This window comes from Erpetoichthys calabaricus, chromosome 10 (assembly GCF_900747795.2).
Source record: "Erpetoichthys calabaricus chromosome 10, fErpCal1.3, whole genome shotgun sequence".
NCBI lineage: Eukaryota > Metazoa > Chordata > Cladistia > Polypteriformes > Polypteridae > Erpetoichthys > Erpetoichthys calabaricus.
Genome location: NC_041403.2, coordinates 152734942 through 152759298, shown reverse-complemented (window position 1 = coordinate 152759298; position 24357 = coordinate 152734942). Strand labels below are relative to the sequence as shown.

Sequence of the window (24357 nt, the reverse complement as noted above, 5' to 3'; positions counted from 1 at the left end):
ACACACGCAAACATCGTCTTTCCTACATTTACAACGTGTGTAACCGTTACAATGTACACACTTCTCTCTATGCTGTGGTTCCTATTACACACCTGAAAGAAAGACAATATATGTGAAAACATCATCGCACTAATGCAATATTATTTGAAAACAAACAGTGTCAGATCAGGCGTGGATTTATGCTGGTGCTATTACTGAAAGAAAAAATTACTCAACATGTGCATTGATCTTGCAGCACTGAATAAGCTCACGTGCTCTAACGACCCCTCCCCCACCGATCTGACTCTAACAGCCAGCACAAGTACAGACGCAAACCAAGTGTGATCAAGAGTCCCGGTTTGAAACCCCACTCACTCCTATATTTGCTGTTTTCAGTAGTAAGCTGCTCTTTTTGTTAATATTATACAGTACACACATACACTTGGTTTGCGTCTGTACTTGCGCTGTTACTTAAGAGTCAGATCGGGTTGGGATGTTAGAGCACGTGAGCTCATTCAGTGTAGCAGGATCAACGCACATGTTGATCTTTGTTTTCTTTCAGTACATGTGCCTTCCCTGTTTATTTATATATCTAGTGACTTTTCTGCCTGTCTGTCTCTCTATTACGCAGTGCTCTGTCTGTGTGTGTTATGGATCTTAAATAGTTATAAGGACACTTGTTCATGTTAATTGCAGTCTCAATTGTTAAAATATTTTAAAAGGAGCATCCCACATGAAAATATAACGATCTCATTAGCTTACAGTGCATACCATTTTATAAATTTTATGTCCATTTGAGTGTGTCCTGTGGTGGGTTGGCACCCTGCCTGGGTTTGGTTCCTGCCTTGTGCCCTGTGTTGGCTGGGATTGGCTTCAGCAGACGCCCCGTGTTCGGATTCAGCGGTTTGGAAAATGGATGGATGGATGTCCGTTTGAGGTTAAAAAGAAAAACACTTTCTCCTCAACGGGGAATCAAACTCAGGTCTCTGAGGGACAGACGTCTGCTGCGCTCTGAGACAGCAAATCTTACCGCTACACCACGGAAGCTGTTATATTGTTTATGAATCTTTTGTGAAAGTGTTTATTTGATGTTTGGACTTCATGCTTCACACATTTTATAGTTTATGCCTACATTTTGTAACATTTATTACTAAAATATGAAAAAGTTTGTTTTAACAATGTGTTTACACAGATTACTGTAGAAACGGAACACACATGAAATGCGTGTGTTCCAAATAACAATCTATTATTTCCACTCTAAAACTCCACTGCACTCCCAGATAATCAATCAAGGCAGGAGCTGGGAGATGCTCGTGCACATTCTAAGTCAGTGGGGGTATGGAATAGCCGGCTGCTTGCAGCTTGTTTTTAATCGGCACATTTTGGGGACAAACGACGCTGGCAGAGAGGTGCAAATGGTTTTAAGGTGGGCCAGATCTACGAGTTTTTTCGTAGACTCTGGTAATTCTAGTGTTAACAATATAGATTATACAGATAAAATGTTAACATCATTTAAATAATGTAATAAACATTTTGCTGCATTTCATCTTAAAAATGATATCGTCATCATATGTAAATACGCATTTTATAAAGTGGCTCAGGTTGTGCAATATTATAACCGTATTGCAAGTTTACAGTGAGGTAATTGTATTTATAAATACAAACAGTTCTACATGTAGCACTTGGACTGATTTGAGTGCGATTATAGTTCTTGGGATGAAACTTTCTGAACTGCGATGTCCCTACAGGAAAGGCTCTGAAGCATTTGTCGTATGAGAGAAGTTCAAATAGCGCATGGCTGAGGCAGCGTGTGCTCGATTCTGTATACCGATAATTCACTTTTCGAACAGCTGCAGTACAGCTGTGATTCCACACTCAGATACAGTGATATAAATACTCCAAGTGGTACAGTGAGAGTAATATGGAAAAAGATGATCCGCTGTGGCAACTCCTAACGGGAGCAGCTGAAAGAAGAAGGTGGTGGTGCAGTGAGAATAACAACGCTAAAGCAGCTAATGTATTTGGAATAGTTTGGCCATTCCGTGGACCATTGTATTGTTACAGGTTAACTAATAGATGCCTTAAACTAATAAACAATATATGGTTAATGTCAGTGTATTTGTAAAGCCGCGTCAGGGATGTGCATCTAAAAAAGAAAGGGAAACCACACTGGAACAAAGGCACTGCTTTGACGCTGGGTGCCATCAGTTTGCAAAACCAAGCAGAGAACTTGCGTACGCCAAGGTTTGAGCTACCCTGAAAATGTGCATGGCTTTATACCAAATTTTGGTTTTATACATCGTGATTTGAGCGTGGAAATGGGCTTACGCAACATTTTTTTGTGCATACACACCGCTTATACACGAGGCCCCAGGAGTGACTGTTCTGTGAGCTGGGGCCGTCACACTTTGCTTAAACCCACCATGCAGCCCTAAAATGAAAGCAGGCATGGGCATACTATGAGGAAAGGCTGCATTAAGGGGTGACACCCAAAATACAAGAAGTGGCAGATAGGGATGCTAAACTATACAAGTCAGTAAATTAACTGCTTCTGAAGAACCATCCCAATTACACAGTTTCACACACAGCAGACATGAAGTTAATTTTTTGAACTGCTCTCCCCAAATGCATACATGAAGGTCACAAAAAGGCAGCAGGCTCGCTCTCCATTAATATTTATTTATTTATATATTATATATATATATATATATATATATATATATATATATATATATATATATAAATAAAAATAGACTTCTCAGATTCTGCTCTTGGAGATGAAGCAGCATGGGATGTTGTAAGAAAGCTTGAAGTTAGTGATAGGACTGGGATGAAACTTGCTGCTTAGCTAATCAGTAAATTGATGATCGTAACCATCTTGAAATTTGACCAGACAGCTCAAAAGCTTTCATGGAACAATGCCTACCATTAAGCAGTCACATTAACGGGTGAATAAATGAGTTATAAACTGGAGATGGATTACTCAAAGTGGCAACACAAGCACATGCTGTTAAAACCCTGAACAGTTAATTGAGGTAACTGAAAGACTGGCTTGGGAGGCTGTTTGCTCTGCGTGTGGAGGACGGGACACGAGGAGCGTTACACCTTGGATGGGAAACAACTCGCAGTTAGGGGACTGACTGTAACAGAAAGATAATCTATGACAAGCATATGCGATGTTCAAGCGTTACGGTACTTTGATACAGCTCTGTGTGGAGCTTCAATAGGACTCTAGTGCTTGCATCGGTGTAATATGTAAACTCCAGGCTCCAATCACATGTTCAGCGACATCAAATTAGCCCAGTAGAACTTTAATTTAATATGTGCGAGTGTCCATATTAGTGCTAATAAAATGTAGAGTTAGATTAGTTTGAATGTACATAACCACAGGCAGCCACAGCCTGCTCCAAGAACATGACAGCATGCACGCAATAGTCAAAGAACCCTGCTTTTCTAAAGGGATTTTTTCCTGCTTTAATTTTTATTGTATAACAACTAATGTAGGAGTCACACCTGTAAGTCGTATTCTTTTGTACTGGCTTAACATTGTAGTCACACAATGCTTTCAAACTCTTATTGTACTTGCTACCGGCATTCGAGAATCTATATATCTATCTAAAATTATTTTCGCGTTTGAAACCGAAATGACGTATGACCACATGATATGGAAATTACGTTGAGAACAAAGCGGACGCTGGGAGGCACGGAATGTCGGGCTGCTCTGCCGGGTCGAGAGCTTCCCAGTTTCGGGCAGCGTCCTCTCCTCGCACTGTTTGTGACACTTCAAGTGCCCCGTCGGCTCCTGGGAGAGTGGAAATCTTTGCGAATGAGAGTAATTGGCGCCATCAAAGCAGGACTGTTTGTAAATTGCCCTGCACGACTACTTACTGTCCCTTAAGGTGAGTTCGGGTCACTAAAACCCCACAACATTCAAGATTGCTTTTGTAATCAATTATTTTAAGAAGATGGAGAGTTTACATCAAGAAGATGTACTTCTTCATGTAAAGTGTTGGGAATTGTTTGGACCTTCTGCCCGTTAGGCACGTTAGGGCAGCGTCCACATTTATCAGAATTATTTTTCTCTTGAATCACAGGTACATAGTGCAAGGTTGTCAGGCACTGTAATTCCTTTTTGTATTCAGTGCCCTCGTGCCGACAATTAACCTGTTCCACGTCATCCCTCTGTAGGCACGTGATGATGTGAACGTGTCTGCAAAAAGTGGCGTCTCCTGCCCTGCAAAAATACTATAAAAGTCGATCAGCCAGCGCGAACACGCGCGCGCGTAGCTATGCCGGCCTTTGAGACAGTGACTGCGCTTCTGCCTTATGTGAAAGTAAGCACTTTTAATATTTTTACTCCTTCCCCTGAGCTACAGCCCAGACAAACACAGGATCCCCTTTCTAGACCGCAGCAAACTAATATTAAGGCCCTTCACACTATCTTTTGCACGTATAGGGTTATGAGGTCGCAGGAGGCACGCACAGGTGTGGAGGACCAACAGTGCCATCCTGGCCGGTTAATGGCAGGGCCGTCTCTCCAGTCTACACAAGACCCGCCGCAACGCTCCCCAAAAGGCGCTCATATCGTCAGCGAAGACGTCCCTCTACACTATATAAAAGAAAAAGGCAAATTTCCTTTCTTTATACCCTTTCCCCCCCCCTTTAATCCCAAACCAAAGCCTTTCTCTCTTAACACTGCAGAGGACACAAAACTAATTTTCTTTAATTACTGGTAATGCCAGTAAGGCACATTACCACACGCAGAAATTTGGACGATCACATAGAAAATAATTTCTATACCACAGCCGTCGTGTAGCGCCTTTCACAGGGGATCTACTACTGAGAGATGATCCAAATACATTTTAGCTGCTGTTAGTACTACTTACCTGTTGTGTTATACCACCTTTAAAATATAGTTTACCCGAAACCACTCCAGTAGTGCTCAATGTATCTTTACTTCTTAAAATGTTAATGTTTTACTGTTTAATAACAGACTACATTTTATTTTTTTCCCTTGCACTCAGTGAACGAAACCACTGGGTAATCAGCTAGTATTATATATAAACATCTACGCGCGGAAGCGTGCGTGCGTGCGTGCGTGCGTGTGTGTGTGTGTCCATCCAGCACAGAAGTGCGAGGCTACAGCATGACACTCAAAGAAAGCGTCTCTGTCACCAAAGTGAAACTGCCACTGCTAATATACAAGGGAGGCGAGTACATTGGCAAAACAAAACCTCAAAGGAAAGCCACTGATAGCTAATGGATGCAAGCATGTTGGCAAAATGGAACCACTAAGGAAAGAGAACCTTGCTTAGCCACTAATGCACAACCGATGCAATGGATAGATTGAAGTACCAGAATCTATGGTTTCTAGGAGCCCTTCCTTTTTGCAGCATGGGCTTACACAGCTAGTGTAATAATATCAATACACCAGTAATGGCGCACTGCACGAATACACTTAACTTGAGCAGCCATAGTTTTCATCCTCTTTCTCTGTACGTTTACCATTTGTTTGTTCAGAGGTTGATGTGCTTGCTGCTTCCTGAGCAGCTCTTTTCTCCACCCTAGTGGCCTGCTTCTTCGGCATCTTTTCACATTAAAACTGATTAAGTTAGTGTTTGTGTCTTCCTTAATTTTTCCACTTACGCTGGCACTTAAGTCTTCAACCTGCCTCAAGAATGATCTACGATATGAAGAAGTAGGGGAAGTAATGGCGAAGGTGGTAGGGAATGAGAACGGCACCCGTATGCATGTGCTAAATGGCCACCCTGCTGGCTACTGCCGAGAGTCGATTCTACAATAAAATAAATTAAAAATAAAGAGTGGAATAACCTTGGAGGTCAATCGCCCCGAAAGCAGATAGTAGACGACACGTAGGTTATACGTACCAAATTTCAGGTCAATAGTTCAAACGGTTTGCGAGCTACAGGTGATTCAAAATCCTGGACAGACAAACAACCACAGTAGTGTGTGTGTGTGTATGTGTATGTATGTATGTGTATCTATAATAATAAAAGGCAAAGCCCTCACTGACTGACTGACTGACTGACTGACTGACTGACTGACTGACTGACTGACTGACTGACTGACTGACTCATCACTAATTCTCCAACTTCCCGTGTAGGTGGAAGGCTGAAATTTGGCAGGCTCATTCCTTACAGCTTACTTACAAAAGTTAGGCAGGTTTCATTTCGAAATTCAAAGCGTAATGGTCATAACTGGAACATATTTTTTGTCCATACACTGTAATGGAGGAGGCGGAGTCACGTATCGCGTCATCACGCCTCCTACGTAATCACGTGAACTAAAAACAAGGAAGAGATTTACAGCACGAGTCACACGCGGGAACGAAGGTAAATGATGTTAATTTTTGACTGTCTTTTAATACTGTGTAAGCATACATATTAACACGTGCAATTAAACGTGTGCATTTACGGGGTGATTTCTCAGGCTTAAAAGCTCACCTTTTATCAAACGCGGGAACAAAGGTAACTGACGTTGTTCACTGTCTTTTAATACTGTGTAACCATGCATATTAACACATGTGCAATTAAACGTGTGCATTTACGGGGTGATTTCTCAGGCTTAAAAGCTCGCCTTTTACTAAAAAGGTAAATGCAAAACTATTTTCAATCAGTTTATTGAAACGCTCCCGTTAAGGATTGCAATAACATATTCGCGAGATAAAAGAACGAAGTAGGGGGAAATGGAGGAACAGCCGGAAACAGTGAAGAGCAAAAAATTAATTAAACAATTGAGAACAGAGCGAGTGAAGCATACAAGCATGTTCATAAGGGAAACAAAGCACGGTGTAAAACGTAAGTTTAAATTAAGTTTATAGAAACGCTCCCGCTGCGGATTGCAATAACATATTCGCGAGATAAAAGTTTAATGAGAACACACGAGGTATAAACGAACCACACGCCGTGGCGCAACGTTAAGGGCAACAGTTTCAACCATTCTATGATCTGCTTCTCGCAACTGAAAGACGGCACATGGCGGATGTTAGCCGACTTGCTGACCGCAACGTTAGGGGCTTCAACTATGGCACTGACGCCACATCTCAGTGCCAACACTTTGCAGACTGTACTTAAAAGACACGCCCTCCTCACTGGACAGTTAAAAAGACCAATCAAACTAACGATGACATCAAGTATTACCCAATCAAAAGTAGGAAAGGAGGCATCTTCATAAAATGTGTGTGGGATGATTTGCATGACACGCTGCTTTAAAAAAAAAAATGATAAAAAAAAATACGGGATAAATCCCGTCCAGTATTGATTCAAAACGGGACGCGCAATTTCATTCTCAAATGCGGCACGATTCCATATTTTAAAGGACGGGTGGCAACCCTACAGTGCCAGGTAACCACCCATACAATCAGATTGTGATTCAGACTAGGAATGCAATGAATGTAATTACCCCGATCTACATACAAGGCGAAAGTCTTGCAACATTCAAAGATGATGGTTTGGGATAATTAGTACTTATTAAGTACACCATGGCACATAAAAGAGCTTATGAAGCCTTGAACCGAAAAAAGCAAGATCTCAGAGATCGTAAAAAAAAAAAAAGGAGGTGATGTCGTTTTACTTGCTGTACATTTTAGTCAAACATTACCAGTTATTCCACGAGGGAGACCAGCAGATGAACTCAACGCGTGTTTAAAATCCATGCTTCTCCCACGCTCGGTTATATGTCGCGTGTTCTCGGGTAGGTACACCAAAAAATGTATACATTTAAGCATGTAATGGGCAAACAAAAAATGAGGTATACCCGAAGGCACTGCAGTAGTACTCAATGTAACTTTACTTCTTAAATGTTAATGTTTTACTGTTTAATAATTTATACGCTTCTTATATATTGTTCAAATTCTTTTATCAAAATACCAGTGACAGCGCAATGCACGATAACATGGAGTGAATACACCATACGCATCTGCCCACGGCCGCCCTGGTGTGCGCAGATAGGAGTTGATTCTAAAATAAAATAAACATAAAAAGAGTAATACAATCATCACCCATAAAGCGGATAGCAGACGTGACGTATTATATGTGTACCACATTTCAAGTCAATAGGTGAAACGGTTTGCAACCTACAGGTGATTTAAAATCCTGGACAGACCAACGAAAAGCCACGGTAGCAAATTATAGAAGAAGATTTTACTGTTTAATAATTTATATTTATATGAAATGTGCTTCTTATATATTACTTCATATTCTCATATGATAATGATGTTAATGTTGTTTATATTGATTTCTATGTTATTGTAAGTGCATCTATGTGTGTATATGTATGTATGTATGTGTGTGTATATATATATATATATATATATATATATATATATATATATATATATATATATATATATATATATATATATATAAAAAATATATGTGTATATGTATATATAATATATCTGTATATGTGTGTATATGTGTGTGTATATGTGTATATGTATATATATATATGACAGCAACACTCATAACAATGACAACACAATTACATTGACAATCATGTTACGTTATTTTTAAAATGTTTCCTTTACTTTTTCATAACCTCTTTAACACACTACTTCTCCGCTGCGAAGCGCGGGTTTTTTGCTAGTATTATATATATATATATATATTAGTTGAAATAGTTTACTGTCAAATAATGCAAAGAGTATGCGACACGTGTTTCGCCCTAATTCTGGGCTCATCAGGTGTACACACTCTACTGCACTCTCGATCTGCTTCTCACAACTGAGGGCATCTTGGCGGACGTTAGACGACTTGCTGACCAACCACAAGCGTTACCTGGTAGGTAACCACCCATACAATCACAGCATTCGTAGTCTGAATCACAATATGAATATGAATATTATATATATATATATATATATATATATATAAATAAAAGAAGATTCATACTGCACCTTTTCCGTGTTCTCATATAAAACTATCCATTGGCTAGACAATTTAAAAAAAAAAAAAACAATGTGGTGAAAGAACTTTCCTAATCTCTGCTTGCGACTACATTAGAAAACATCCAGATCTCTGTGGAAAACACTGCACCTCATTACATTTTTGATAATTAAATACCAAGGCCACCACAGCATAACAGAAACAGCAAGTGGAAAGACCGAGCCCCACACCAGAAAGGCCCTAATCATCTCCTTTTGTGGACAATATTCCATTCTCCTTGTTAGATTGTTAATGGATGTACTGAAAACGTGTTGTCTTATGGGCCCAAAATTGAAATATGCATTGAACTGGAATATCTGCATATCGTTACAACCCTAAAAGGGTGATGCTAAGATTTGCACTGGGTGTGACGAGGAGCATAGGATTAGACATGAGTACATTAGAGGGTCCGCTCAAGTTGGACAGTTGGGAGACAGAGGCGAGATTGTGTTGGTTTGGACATGTGCAGAGGAGAGATGCCGAGTATATTGGGAGAAGTATACTAAGGATAGAGATGCCAGGGAAAAGGAAAAGAGGAAGGCCTAAGCAAAGGTTTATGGATGTGGTGAGAGGACATGCAGGTGATGGGTGTGAAAGCAAGATGCAGACGACAAAGATATTGAAGATGATCTGTTGTGGCAACCCCTAACGGGAGTAGCCAAAAGGAGAAGCGAATCCCTAAAAGGGTGTGATGGTCATGTCGCCAAGCAGAAGCCCAATGATGTCGTAAACAAGGATTACGACACAGACAAAATAGTGAAGATACAAGATCATTTAAAAGTAAGTCTTTAGCCAATGAAACCCTAGTTAAGAGATTAAAATGTTCTATTTAATTAAAATACAGGATTAACAGAGTGCCAATGCTCTTCATAAGATTTTCAGTAACTGAATTTCCTATTCACTCCAGTTATGTTCCAGAAATCCTTTAACTTTCCTGAAATTTACTGACTCATGCATCATTTTAATATGACACCATCTCCTCACATGGGTACTAGCCAACAGCAGTGACCTTTCCTTGTTAAAAGCTATTTTGACAGCATCTCAGTTATTCCTGTACCGTGCATATAAAAAGAAAAAAAAACAAAGGATGATATTCCTGGGCAAAAATTACCAATAACTCTCCAGTAGTGCAAACAGAACATGACAATAGCACTCACAGGAAAAGGTGGGTGAGGAAGACAAACTTCCAGCCCTTAACAACAGTGGTAAACTCTCAAGTATGAATCAAACAGATTAAAAAAAAAAATATATATCCTTTTTGTGAGAGAGGAGGGAAAAAGGAAAAATAATAAGACCGGCCTGAGCCCACATTCAAAGGAATCTAGGCTGTTGCTGGCTCACTGCAATTTCAGGAGGTAGGAGAGACATGTGATCTCCTGGAATTTCAGGCATGCATTCCCATAGTACATACAGAAAGTTACCAAGTGAACACAAGCCTCCAAACAGGCAGACACTTTTAGAAACTATCATGCAAGAAGAAGCTGTTGCCGACATATAATAGACATTAATTGTCAGTCAGTCAGTCAGTCAGTCAGTCAGTCAGTCAGTCAGTCATTCTCCAACCCACTATATCCTAACACAGGGTCAAGGGGAGAGATTAACTGCATTAGTTTTATTTTGTTTCACTCTTTGCACTATACAGAGCTGCAAGTTAATAATAATAATAATTCTTTGCATTTATATAGCTCTTTTCTCACTACTCAACCTGCAATTGCTAAGCGCTTTAAGGGCCTTGCTCAAGGGCCCAACAGAGCAGAGTCCCTTTTGGCATCTTACGGGATTCGAACTGGCGACCTTCCGATTGACAGTGCAGATTCCCAGCCTCGGAGCCACCACACCACCAAATTCCCTTTTCATAATATAATTCTGATAATTTGTAGGGTCCAGGATTATTCTGAGAGTGTTCTTAAGGGCCTGAATTATTAATGCCTTGCTGTTTTATTTCAGGTCTTTGTATTTTGCTCTAACAATTACAATTGTGGGGGGCAGAGCATTGCACTGGTTAGCACTACTGCCTCACTGAGCACCCTGGCTGTGAATTATGCACCTGCTCGTTGTCATTATGATTTTATACATTATCCCAATGTCCACAGAGGTCTTCTGCCCACATCCCCAAAAATGTGTGTGCTAGGTTGATCAGTCCCATATGAATGTGACCATAAGCACACAAGTTTTCCCTGTTCCTTGATTTATTACTACCTTGTACCCAACTCTGCAGGGTAGGCTCCAGTCTCCCATGTTCCTGAACTGTATTAAATAGGTATGAGAGTTTAATGTTACATTAGGAAAGGTGTCTCCAAGTGTCACTGCAGGTTCTCATTTAAATGCTTTTCTTAATAACTGACCAGATTTTGCTTCTAATGCATTTCCTTAACCTTCATTTTGATGGACTTTTTCTTTTAAGATTCAGACCCCTGAATAATTTTCATGTTTCCCTTAAACCGCATCTAAACAGAAATACAAAATGAAGTGAAGCCAACAGATGACCAGCCAAGTCAAAGCTTCAAACGCCAACCAATTTCACTCCAGTGAGAAGTAGATTCTTGTTCTTAATTAAACCAGTCACTTAATCCCATGGCTTTTTGGTGCTCTCATTCTGCCACAGTAGGAATTTCTAATGCTGTTGATTCTCTCCCCTCGACACCCCAAGAACGTCAAATGTTTTGTGGACCTGAGCAGATCAACATTACAGAGACCTCCACCTTTATTTTCAAATGCTACTAGGGGGCTTCACCCCCTGCTCGCTTCGCAAACCAAACCCCTTGAGAAATTGTGAATTTCCCCTTGGGATTAATAAAGTATCTATCTTGCCTGCGCTACGCGCCAGCAACTTCATGTCTCTGCCACTCGCGTATTTGGATTTCACTTTCACCAAACAACAAATCTTAATTCTCGTGGATAGGCCACTTCATTGGGAGGCAACACTACTTTTCCCTGATGGCAACACGAATTAGACAATCTACAAGTCTCCAACTTAAGTTTAAAGCCAAAGAATATCTACATACTTGTCATATCACCCATGTCCATATATTCAATCTCTTTTTCGCTTTTACCTTTTCTTCAATATCGCATTGAATTTTGATTCCATGTTTGGAATTGTATCGTGACAACACAATGTACAACTGCCCACGAGTGAATATTGCTTCTTTCTCTCTACATGAACTGTGTCAATAGCACTCACACAAATGAGAAATGATTGAACCGTGTGCGAGGTTGTACATGTTTTAGATGTGGGCAGAACTTTTCCAAATCTTTTTGCATAAAGTCTTGTCTCGCGGGGCTTGAAATTCTCTCTCGCGGAATTTCACTACCACCAAACTACCAATCTTAATTCTCGCGGATACGCCTCTTCATTGGGAAGAAACACTACTTTTCCCTGATGGCAACAAAAATTAGACGATCTACAAGTCTCCGACTTAAAGTTTAAATCCGAACAATACATTCGATCTCTTTTCACGGTTCCGTTGTTTCACCGAGTAATAATTTCCGTTTGTTTACGCTAATTTTTTTTTTATTTTTATTTATTTTTTTTTTTTTTTAACTTTCAAATTTTCGTACTTCCATTATCTGTAACCTGCTCGGCATGTGTATCGCGCCAACGTTTTTGAATTCTTTACGACGTTCTACTTTGTCATCTACTCTTTGTTCTTTATTTCCGGCCCCAGGTGTGGTTAAATCTCTTGACACAAAAATCTTGTCTCGCGGGACATAAAAGTGTCTCTCTGAGAAAGTCACGTCTTGTCTCTCTTCCCAAATTTTTTTTATTAAATAGAGAGATATGGTGGCCACAGGTTAGCTGGTTGTGTTGGGTTGTTTTTAAAAAAAAAAAAAAAAAAAAAATTTAGGGATCCGAGTCTTAGCAAATCAATTAAAATAAAGGCAAAAAAAAGTAAATTAGCAGCAAAAACTGGTCACAATTTAAGAATGGGGTTAGAATGAAATTCTGCAGCCGCAATAGCACTTCAAAAACCACTGCATTAGCAAGTGTCTGCAGACTAGTGACATTACAGTGAGAGTGCAATAGAGAACATACATCATTTAGTGTGGATTAATTTACAAAGTGAAACAATTTCTGCCCATTTGAAGACTTAAGGGTCAAAGTCATTTACTCACTTTTTTTTTTTTTTTAGCAATAACACGAGGAGATGAAAAGTGGAAGGTAGAAGGATTTCCATCTACTCAGCAAAAAAAATCATTTTGTTAAACCAACAAAACAATGGATCTTTTTTTTTTTAAAAAAACAAAACGTGGCTGGGGACAAAATTACATCTATGGATAAAGGCTGACTGTGCAGACTCCAAAGTTTTTAATTGTATTTGAAGAAACAGGTAAATATTGTGAAACACAGGGCTCTCTGTTTAGGGAAGACAGATGAATTCAATAATTCTTAACCTCATGGGATATTCATTAACAAGGAAACAACAGATTAAGAACAACAAGTTTAAAATTTATGAAAGAAAGGCAGCTGGCAATAGAATCAACTTCCGAAAAGATCCTCTATTGAACAATTATGCAAGCTGATCATTTTCTGAAATCGCTGAATCCACCTTTTAGGTTGCAGGGACAGCTGTAAGAGACAGCCGGGACACCCTTGAGATGGAAGGATGGGAGAAGGCAGCTTTTGTAAGACACGGTTGTCCCCAAAAAACGCTAGATGACAGCTCCCCTAGAGTGTAACCGTGCCCCGGATTCCCGCAGGGCATCTTAGAAGTTGCAGTTCAGTTGCTCTGCCCTGTTGGGTACCATGGGTGCTGCCAGGAGGAGCTGAGAGAGGACCGGAGAAGCCATGCCTAATCCATAGCCTGGAAGTACTACCAAAGTCACATGGTCAGGAGCTCTGAAGTACTTCTGGGTCAAACAGAGAGCTAAAGACCTTTAATCAGCACAGAAGTGCTTGCAAGCAAGGTTAATTATAGTTTTTCCTTTTTATATTAGTTTTTACTTCAATAATTTTTTCTGACCTTACTTAGAAATTCAGTTTAGTTTTCCTTCATCGTGTATTTTTAGTTTAATTTTTATTTCACAAAGACATTTCTATTTTATATCTATTAGTTTCAGTTTTAGTAATTATGACATGGAGCTTCTATGGAGTTTAGTTTTGTGTCACAATCAGACGGAATTGTACACTTAATGGACTTGGATATAATAGGAGTTTAATGTTAGTAAACCAAGTAGTGTAGTAAGCTTCCACTATCTGGCATTGCTTTTGTGTGATAAAAACAAGCATAATCGAAACTTTCACACAATTTTATAATTTTTTAAAATATTTTCTGTCTACTCTAATCTACTATGTTCTGGGCAAGAGTAGGTAATAAGAGTATGGACAGGCACAAAATAACGGAGACAGCATCTGCGATTAAGAACATCATATACATTATCTAAACCTGTTTATCCAGAGTAGGATTGCAGGAAACCTGGAGCAGGTTTGGATGCAAGGCAGGAAAAATCCCTGGTATGCAATATGTATGATATGGCTTAGGTTAGGAACAAAAAGAATATGATATTTCAACTATTTTGAGACAGAGAGAGAAACATTGAAAAAAAGGAAGACAAATATTTTAAAATATTCTGCTAATGGATTACTTTCACAATCAGGTATTTTGAGTTGTGAATATGAACTAAAAGATAAATATAGAATACAAAAACCCATTAGTATGTTTAGTTTTTCATCACTTAGTTGGCCGACTCTCTTCACCTTCCTACCTTTGTATCGCCTCATTATTAAAATGTTTTTAAAAGCAAAAGTGATTGGTCAGTAACAATATCCTGATCTTGTATGATGACCTTGTCAGTCTGTCGATCAGTGGCGTTTTAGTTTCAAAAATCGGGAGTGGTCTCCCCTCAACTTTCTCATAAACTCAGATATGGGGATGGATATTTGAGGAGCAAACCGCAAGACAATGATATTTTTATCTTATGTATATTAAAGAACCATCAACAACAAATCAAATTAATATATTTAACAATTATTATAAAAGTAAAGTTAAATCGGACTCTGCAGCTGCCTGAATAAAAAAAAAAAAAAAAAAAAAACCTGAGTATGTGTTCAGGTAAAGTACCACTTCCGGGTGATGGATTTGGCCAAAAGGTTAATACAGATCTACAATTTTGGTGTAACAACCACATGCCGAATTTCATCCATCTATCTTGTTGCGTTTTTGAGTTATCGCGTTTACACACACACACACAGACAATTCCAAAACACAGTATTTTTGGACTCGGATGTCTATAACGTCAAGATTCATCAAAATATCGAGGTCAAATTTTCATGATTACTATACTTCGAATACAAGAAAGTAAAAACGATTTTTCCTGTACGAAGTGGCAGGTGAATTGCTGTGAACAAAAAGCAGTCACCTGAGAAACTGAAACGTTACTCACTCGTGATTTTTCTATCCATATGGTAAAGTTTTTGTTGAACAGCACATTTCGATTTGAGACGTTTGAATAACATCTTGATATACAACAAGCGCAAAGAAAGGCGGCATGTAAATAGCTTTCTATTTCACACGCTTTACGCGCCCGCATTCAGCTTGCTCTGTCAATGCAAATGCTGTGTGAACACCAGCCCTCAGTCACCAGCCGCCCTTCACTGGATGAATACGTGCGGGCAGCTCGTGGTGGATGACTTTCTGTTTTACAGTTAAAACTTACAAGGGTTAAAGACTAACGGCAAGAATATTCATTCAAAAACGAAAACTGAAAATATTTTAGTAAATTATTTTATTTCAGTCAGTCTTTCCAGCTACTTTAATAGTTTCAGTTTTGATTTTAGTTTTCGTTAACTATAATAACCTTGCTAGTAGGGAATTCATTCCCGGGCTCCCGGGAATAAAACTGCTGGAATTCCCCAGTGCACGAGAACAGCCAAGCTCGCATGTATTGCGTGTAAAAGTGTAAAAATCGATCAAGAAATAACAGTTATAGTTGAAAATAATTAAGGTGGCGTCATTGCTACAGCTTGCACTTCAGACAACAGCTTTGAACAGCAACTTGAAATTGCAATGTGCCAGTCTGTTGCATCCGCATTATCTGTGCCAAGAAACTTGCCATCACAGAATGATGACAAGAAACTGGATGCATCAGTAAAAGCTGAAATGGCGGTGTTTCAGAGCAACGGCAAGCACGGGCGTTGTTTAGAACAAGTACATCAGTATTTGATGACTGTGCCGCTTACTTCAGTGGAGGCAGAGCGTGCTTTCTCAGTGGCTGGCGTACTCTGCACGAAGGTGCGCTCTCGCCTGGACAACCGCAAGCTCGACACGTTGTGCTTTCTACTCTCTTATTACCGCAACTAACTAGATACATGTACTTATATGACATCATGATCTGCTTGTAGATAAGGTTAGTCTTTTATTGATGTCAACATATTGCAGTAGTTTTATTAAAAATAAGTGTCGGTCGTTCTAAAACCGTTCACATGTGAGATGCCCGCGCACTGTGTCATCCCCGAGAATGACATGCAGGATTCCCGAATTCCCAGGAATGGATTCCCTACTTGCTAGCAAGTCACATGGACGGAAGAGTAGAAGGACATCCGGGCCAAGAACTATATAAAGGACTGCTGGCAAGCAAGCCGGAGTTGGGAGGAGTAGGACAGAGCTTGCTGGGAGGTGTGAAGGAGAATATTGTATTGATTATTATTGGTTTATTTGTGTATGGTGGCTGCAGTGCTTAAAATGCACTTTGAATAAGAAAAAAATTAAAAGATCTTCATGCTTTTACCCAGTATCTGCGTATACAGTAGACAGCGTCCCCTAGCATTCTTACACAGCCTATACCAGAAATGCTGGGGCAGTGCAGGAACTACCTCCAGAATGGATGCCAAGCCACTTTTGGGAATACTCGTGCACAAACCCATCTAGGCAATATAAACCCCCCTATTGACTCAAGTCGACTGCCACTGGCACATACCCAAAGAAAACCCAGGCAGACACCGAGTGCCCGTGCAAACTCTAGACAGGCAGTCAAAACACAGGTCCTGAAACCAAGTCCTTGGAGGCATGAGGCAGCAGAGCTAAACCAGAGTTTACCACTTAGGCACAGGTTCAAGTGCACTGTGAATGGGAAATGTTCAATGTATATCAGTCACTTAATGACAAAAAAGGAAAAAAAAAAAAAACAAAAAAAACCCTACAACGTGAATAAAAATGCATTGGAGAATAAAGTGAATTGTATTACAAAAAAAAAATTTGACAAGAAAAATGCAGAAAATGTCATACCTAAAAGAGAAACAATATACCCTGCATTTAAAAAGGACACAACTATGAATAAAGCCTTTACTTCAGAGAGTTATGCCTGGCTTAGCAGCAAACAAGAATATCAAGAACCCAAAATGAAAAGGCCTCCATTAGGTGGAAACAGGGGTGTCTCAAGAACCGATAGTTCAGTACCAGGTTGACACACAAGTTCCAAAAAAGAAATAGCACCAGCTTTTTTTACAGTATTGGCAGAAGTAAAGAAAAGTCAGTACTGCACTCACGGTTGACTGCAAGTAAATGAATTAGTCTGGAAGGTACAATACTACACAGGAAAAGCACGAGTGCAGACTACACATAAAAATGACGCCAAGTGGGGATGATACAGCACAGCATCAACATGTCTCAAAACGAAAAGAAGCAGAGGCCATGTCTGAAAATGCTTTGTTTTTAAGGCAGGACAATTTAGTGTGCAATTGCTGAAATCATGGTTATTAATATTAAAAAACAGAGCCAAAAAACAGACTCACGCAAAAGCTTTCATCATCGCCACTTTTATTCTTTTATGGAGTTAGTTAAGAAACTGATTAATGTGCGCTTTGACAGTGCAATAACGTGACCAATCAGATGCCAGATGTAACAGTCTAACTTGTAGTGTGTCATTAAGATGTAAGAGGAGACAAATGACATGGTAATATAGTACCCTACACCAGGGCTATTCAATTGGCGGCCCGCGGGCCACATGCGGCCCAGAATCAACCTCCGAGTGGCCCAGCCCGTGGTTCCGCCCATAGATAATAAATTAATATATATTATTCATTAATTGTTATTTAATATAATTATATATATATATATATATATATATATATATATATATATATATTTATATATATATATATATATATATATATATATATATATATATATATTAATATAAATATATAGTATATTAATATAAATATAAAGTATTTATTATGTCTATGGTCCCGCCAAAAACGCGCACCTACGTAAATTACGTAGCCTGCAACACGCAAACAATGCAGAGCGTGCCGGTAGTAGCTTAGATTACTATCAATATGTTTCTCAACACTGAAACGTAAAATTGCCAATGAAAACCGTAAGTTTAACCCTGCCTGGACTGACAAATACTTGTTTATTTTACCGCCACATCCAAACGCCAAACCGAGGTGTTTAATTTGTAATGAGTGCGTTGGAGTATTTAAAGATTACAATGTGCGGAGGCATCATGTTGAGAAACGCCACACTTTTCGCACCAATTTTCCAGAGGGATCTCAAGAGAGGGCTGCAAAAGTGCAGAGTTTGATTGCATCTTACAACCGGAGTAGTACTACCATGGTGCGGTCATTCACAGCCCAAGAGAGAGCTACTGCAGCATCCCTTCGTGTTTCCTGGATACTGGCAAAAAAGAAAAGGCCATTCACAGACTCTGAAACCGTGAAGGACTGTATGCTGGCTGTCGTGGATGAGGTGATAAATGACGATAAAATTAAAATGAGCGTGGTATCTGCTATAAAAAACGTACCCCTGTCAGATACTTCAAACATTCGTAGGGTTGAAATTCTTGCTGCAGATGTGTATGAAACGCTGTTAGGAGACCTGATGAAAGCTGATACTATGTCTATAGCAGTAGATGAGTCCACAGACAAAACTGATACTGCTCAGTTGTGCATATATGTCCGTTTTTTTGATGGCAAATGCTTCCGAGAGGAGCTGCTCGGCCTACTGCCGTTAGAAGGACACACAACTGGCGATATAGTCTTTGGGAAAATTTCCGCCTTTTTTAAAGACAGTGGTCTGGATATGAAGCGTGTGTGCATGCTTGTGACAGATGGGGCTCCGTCCATGACAGGGAAAATGAATGGTTTGGCAGCACGTTGGTCCGCTGTTGCACCTCAGTTGATCTCCTTACACTGCATTGTGCATCAGGCCGTGTTGTGCGCAAAACTAAGCGGGGTGCTCAAAACGACAATGGACAGCGTTATGGCTATAATTAATTTTATTCGCTCCACATCAAGCCTCCAACACCGCTTATTCCGCATGCTGCTGTCAGAAATGTCTGCTGAGCACCACGACCTTCTTTTGCATAATGACGTGAGGTGGCTGTCCAAAGGCAAAGCACTGGAGCGTTTCTGCGGTCTCAGAGAAGAGATCATAACTTTCCTCCGCGGCAGCAAGCAAAAAAAGGCAGAAACGCACTTGAGTCGCATACTGGACGACAACTTCATGGCCGATGCCTGCTTTCTGAGCGACATATTCAAACACCTGAACGATCTCAATTTGGGACTACAAGGCAGAGACAAAACTGTCATCGACCTTGTGGAACAGATGCGCGCATTCCAAGTTAAACTGGACCTTTTCGCAAATGATTTGAGCACAGGCCGAATGCTGCATTTTCCGACACTCCGCAAATGCATCTCATCCCCCGCACAAATCACGGATGTGATGACAGATTTCATTGCGATGTTGAAAAAATAACTTTGCTGGTCGATTGGATGGACTTGATCTGCCCACAGAGTTGGCCGTTTTTGTCAGAGACCCGTTCACTGTTGCAATAGAAGGGGACTTATCCGCCAGAGCTAAGAAACTGGTCCCTTCCATTGACGAGGGGAAATTCACACTCGAACTTGTTGACATGCAGTCATCTGTAACCATGGCACAGGAGCTTTCCACTAACGGGCCTGCAATGTTTTGGACTGATGTCAACGCACATCAGTTCCCTAACATTAAGAAAGTAGCGATCGTCATGCTCAGTATGTTTGGATCAACATATATATGTGAGTCAAGTTTTTCACACATGAACTCCATAAAAAGCAACTCTCGTTGCTCCCTGACTGACCATACTCTCCACCAATGCCTTCGAATTGCACTGACAACTTACGAGCCTAAAGTCACTGCTCTCGTTCAAAACAAAAAATGTCACTTCTCCCACTAAGTCAGCAGGGTAACTGTAGCCTACAATACATCAATATAATGTGGGATGCGTAACAGAGGCATGCCTAATCACACATGGTGATTTAAAATATGTTCCCTCAGTGTTGTTATAGTTGTGAATACTGTGCACTTTTTATTTTATGCACTTTGAGATGTTCCTGGGTCAAATGTGTGCAAGTTGTTTATTTTGTTTCAAAAGGAAACGATGTTATTTCTAATAGCCTACTACTGTGCACTATTTTGTTTTATGCACTTTGTGATCAGATAGGTCAGATATGTAGCCTAGGTCAGTTTTTTCTTCTTTTGTAAGTGGAAAAAATAGGGGCTACCTCAGATTCTGTTAATTCAGCTCAATTTGTATGCACCTTTTGCTCTGCAAACTGACCAAAGTTAAAAGAGAAACAACGAATAAACCTTATGTTTTTCAATAAATTTGTTTGTGTTGGTTTTAAAATTTGTCATTACGAGCTGCTTTGCCGCTAAAATGACTGGCCCAGCTAACCTTCTTGGTTTGACAATCTGGCCCAACTGAATTTGTAATTGAATAGCCCTGCCCTACACTATATTAACGTGTCCTACACAGCAGCCCCAATAAAGAAACTTAAGCTTTGCATTTATTCTCAGATTGGATTGTGCACATCTACAGATGTTCATCTAAGCTAACAGGGGAAATACTGCAGGCATCCATTGTTATGCATATGGGAACTATGCACACTGGCAGGGCTAATACCAGTTTTAGCAACTAAAAATCGAGGCAAGATTCAAAGAAACTGGCTATTTGGTTTGTCTACTCTGGTGATGAATTGTCCCGCTACATTTGATAATACCAAAACAACATTTATTTTTTGCATTGAAGCACAAAGCACTATTATGCATATTAGCAGGATGGGCAAAACAGCATACTTTATTGTGAAATACATTAATGCAAACACTGTCACCTGTTTGGTTTTTGAAACCAATATAATGTTCGAGTATAACCCATAAAACGTAACGAATTTAGTGAAAAAGCACAGACGTCACGTATTTGAAAGGTACGATGGAGAATGCAACGCAGTTTTCTGTTACACTGGACTAGTATTCGATTCTGAATCCGCACACAAGCTGACCAATAACAGTCTAATAACAGCACAACAAAATGATGTTTTACAGGAGTTCTATAACTGTGGATTAATGGAAAACAAGTAACTTCACACATAAAATTAAAGTTAGGAGAAACGTTAAAAAAAAAAAAAAAAAAAAAAAAAGCAACCGATTTGGAAAATTAAAGCACCAGGAGTTTGTAACATTGCAAAACCAAATCAACTTGACTCATCCTTTAAACATTACTCTTTAGTTTTTTTTTTTATATACAAATATAAAACAGCTAAACAATGCAAATGTAAATATTCTAAAATTTTACAACAGGACACGTTACAATCCCTGGAGAAGGCTTGTCTGTCAAGCCAGATTGATACATTACAAAAAACAGCTTTAAAGAACATTTAAAATTAAAATATTCTGAATTATTTTATAATTAACTAATTCAACAGTACAGCTGTTTGACTTTTTATTTGTAGTATTAACTTTAAGCATATTTGGTAGTTGCTGGAGAGAAAATGTCAGAATAAATTTTGAACGTCCACATTGTAAGATATTAGGGAGCCCTAAACGTTTTGCGGAAACCCACCCAAGAGTTTAAAGTACCCCCATTTGTTGTTACTCTGGGGTACCCCTATGCCTACAACACATTAAAAGTCAAGCCCCACACTGCATTTTGAGATTTATGAATACCCATTTACTTAAAAGAGTGGAGTAACTACTTGATGGATACACTATTTTAAAGCTGCCATACCATTTATAAAATTTTATATTCTACTACAGAGAATTGCACAATATTGTTCAGTTTAATGAGTGGCACTTTTATTTTATTTTTTTATTAAAAAAAAAAAAAAATACACCGAATGGGACTTCTGTCTCTCCTCTGGTATCAAATAGGTAACAAGTATTGTTAAATTTTACTGGAATTGGTATCAATTACAAAAATTCTGGTATCATGACATTAAGTGAGAACATTCACAACATGCCAAGAAAAGCCTCCAATATAGGGCTTGAAGTGTATACTTTGGCTAATGCTTTTGTGATTTTTGTGAATTGCAGGCTATTATTGATAACATACATTTAATTGTGACCTTACTATCACTATTTTATACTTGAAAGTCTATGCACCAGTGCTGTGGCAGCCTTTTATCAGGACCACTTTAGGAGAACAAACTGAATAAGGTAGCCCACTGAGGTTAGCCTCACACAATCTCAGGCAGTCACTATCTGTAAGTTTGAACATTCTGTTCATGCGAGTTTGCCTTCCTCATCCCAAAGACACACAGGTAGTGGTCTCTAAATGGGTGTCCTCGGTGATGGTTCCCTGCAACGGACTGACACCTCAGTTAGTATTGCCTCCTGCCTTATACTGTATAAGTGAGTTGCTCCAGTCCCGGCCTAAAACCATTCTCACGTTTAAGATTATGGAAATTAGGGGATGAACTGCGTGTGAGAAGATAAACCCCACCTGGGGTGGGTTCTTTAATAAACAACCCATATTGTCTAGATAGACTGAATTGGATTAACCCAGCATGAAAATGAATGGAAAGTTTTCGCCGGCTAGAAAATTAAAATGTTAAAATAAAATGTGGCTATGTTCTGACGGGCATGGCGAAATGCATAATGTTGCTCTAGCAGACATTTTTAAGAAGTTCACACAGGGTGCAGCATAGAAACGAATTTAACCAACGTGTTAAACGTGTCATCGGCATGGTTGCTTCAGATCTGGGGGGCAAACTTCACGGAAGGAGCTGAATAAGCGGCACCCTCGCCCTCATGTCTGATGCTGGATGGAATGGAAGTATGATCCCACGTCGTGCATAGCGGCACGTCAGCTTCGAGCCCCCAAGAAGAACAAACCAAGCGGTTTCTATAAACTTGCCTCTCGAACCTGTTATTTTCCCATCACTCATCTATAGGTCGGCTTCAAATTATCAAAGACTAAATCACAAGGCAAAGCTTCATTAGTTACATGTTCCAATTACCGGCCGCAGGCGAGAGGGAGACAGGTGTGTAGTGTGCGCTCACGACTGCGGGTTGCGCGGAAGGAGTGGCCGGGATGAGCCGAGGTACCCAGTCGGTGGAACCCTAGTCGCGGTATTCGCTGCCAGACATGTCAGACTCCAAGTCCCGGCCCCGACTGTGCGCTACCCTGCTATGTATCTCCCACAAGATCACTCTTTTTGTCATTTCCCTTACCTCTTAAAATTCATCCATTAACCCCGGTTCAAGGGCACGTCAGGTCAACCCTCATCCGCCTGTCCGTTAAAAATAACTAAAGTAACTAGAGGAACGTGACACGTGACATCAGTCCGAATAAGTTTGAATCGCGGCGCGGGCGAGACCATTGTGGACGCTGTGGGTCAATTGAAACACTAAAGAACAGCGAAAATGTCTGTCCTTCTGGCACAATAATGATGAACATAATGTTTTATCGTACTTAGCTAACGATGTCATTTCTTTATATGTAATTGTTACGGATGCTGCTGAGTGGATAAACTTTAGTAAGACCCCGTTATAAAACATGGTACGTCCGGAACTCTTTGATTCGTGAAGCACCTCGGTAAATGATTAGGCTCAATGGGACGGCTGCTGCCTAGCAACGCGTCCGCGTGTCCCAGATCGATTGCAGGAGGGTTGGTTTGATTAGAAGCAGCAGTCGGTAGTGCAAAGGGCAGCGATTCAAAAAATAACAGCCCGAACCAGTGACGTTCTACCAAGGGAGACCTGATCCATGCACAAAGCAAAAATAACCTCCCGCTTTTATTTATTTATGGTTCAGCCTTGAGCAGGACTCTTGGTACGAGTTCATAACAAGGCACGTTTACCCACATCGTCCCTGTCCAGATTGTGAGGCTGCAGGATTAATTTCTGTTCCTCTGATGTTTTGAGAATCGATTTAAAGTGGAGTCTTTCTTTTGGGTGCCTGCGTCAACGATCAAGAAGGACTTTTTGAATTCAAACAAATTAAACACATTTACAAGGAAAAAAATAAACTTTAAAAAGCTAGAAAACAAGTTGTACCGTGTTAGCCATCTTGCCTGAAGAAGGGGCCTGAGTTGCCTCGAAAGCTTGCGTATTATAATTTATTTAGTTAGCCAATACAAGGTGTCATTTTGCTTGACTTCTCATTACATCCAAAATAATAATGTAAGAATTATCACTGCATCATGATAAGTGGAAGAAATGATTCAGCTAGTAAACGT

At 39.8% G+C, this 24357-nt stretch overlaps 1 protein-coding gene across 1 annotated transcript in view; it reads right to left on the bottom strand.

The window, feature by feature from the left end:
* Window positions 1–23448, bottom strand: part of wu:fa11c10 (protein FAM110B) — a 77773-nt gene extending 54325 nt beyond the window's left edge. The window contains exon 1 of the mRNA XM_028812130.2: window positions 23351–23448. The gene's annotated coding sequence lies outside the window, so the exon portion shown is untranslated. The remainder of the gene's footprint in view (window positions 1–23350) is intronic.
* Between the last annotated feature and the right edge of the window lie 909 nt (window positions 23449–24357).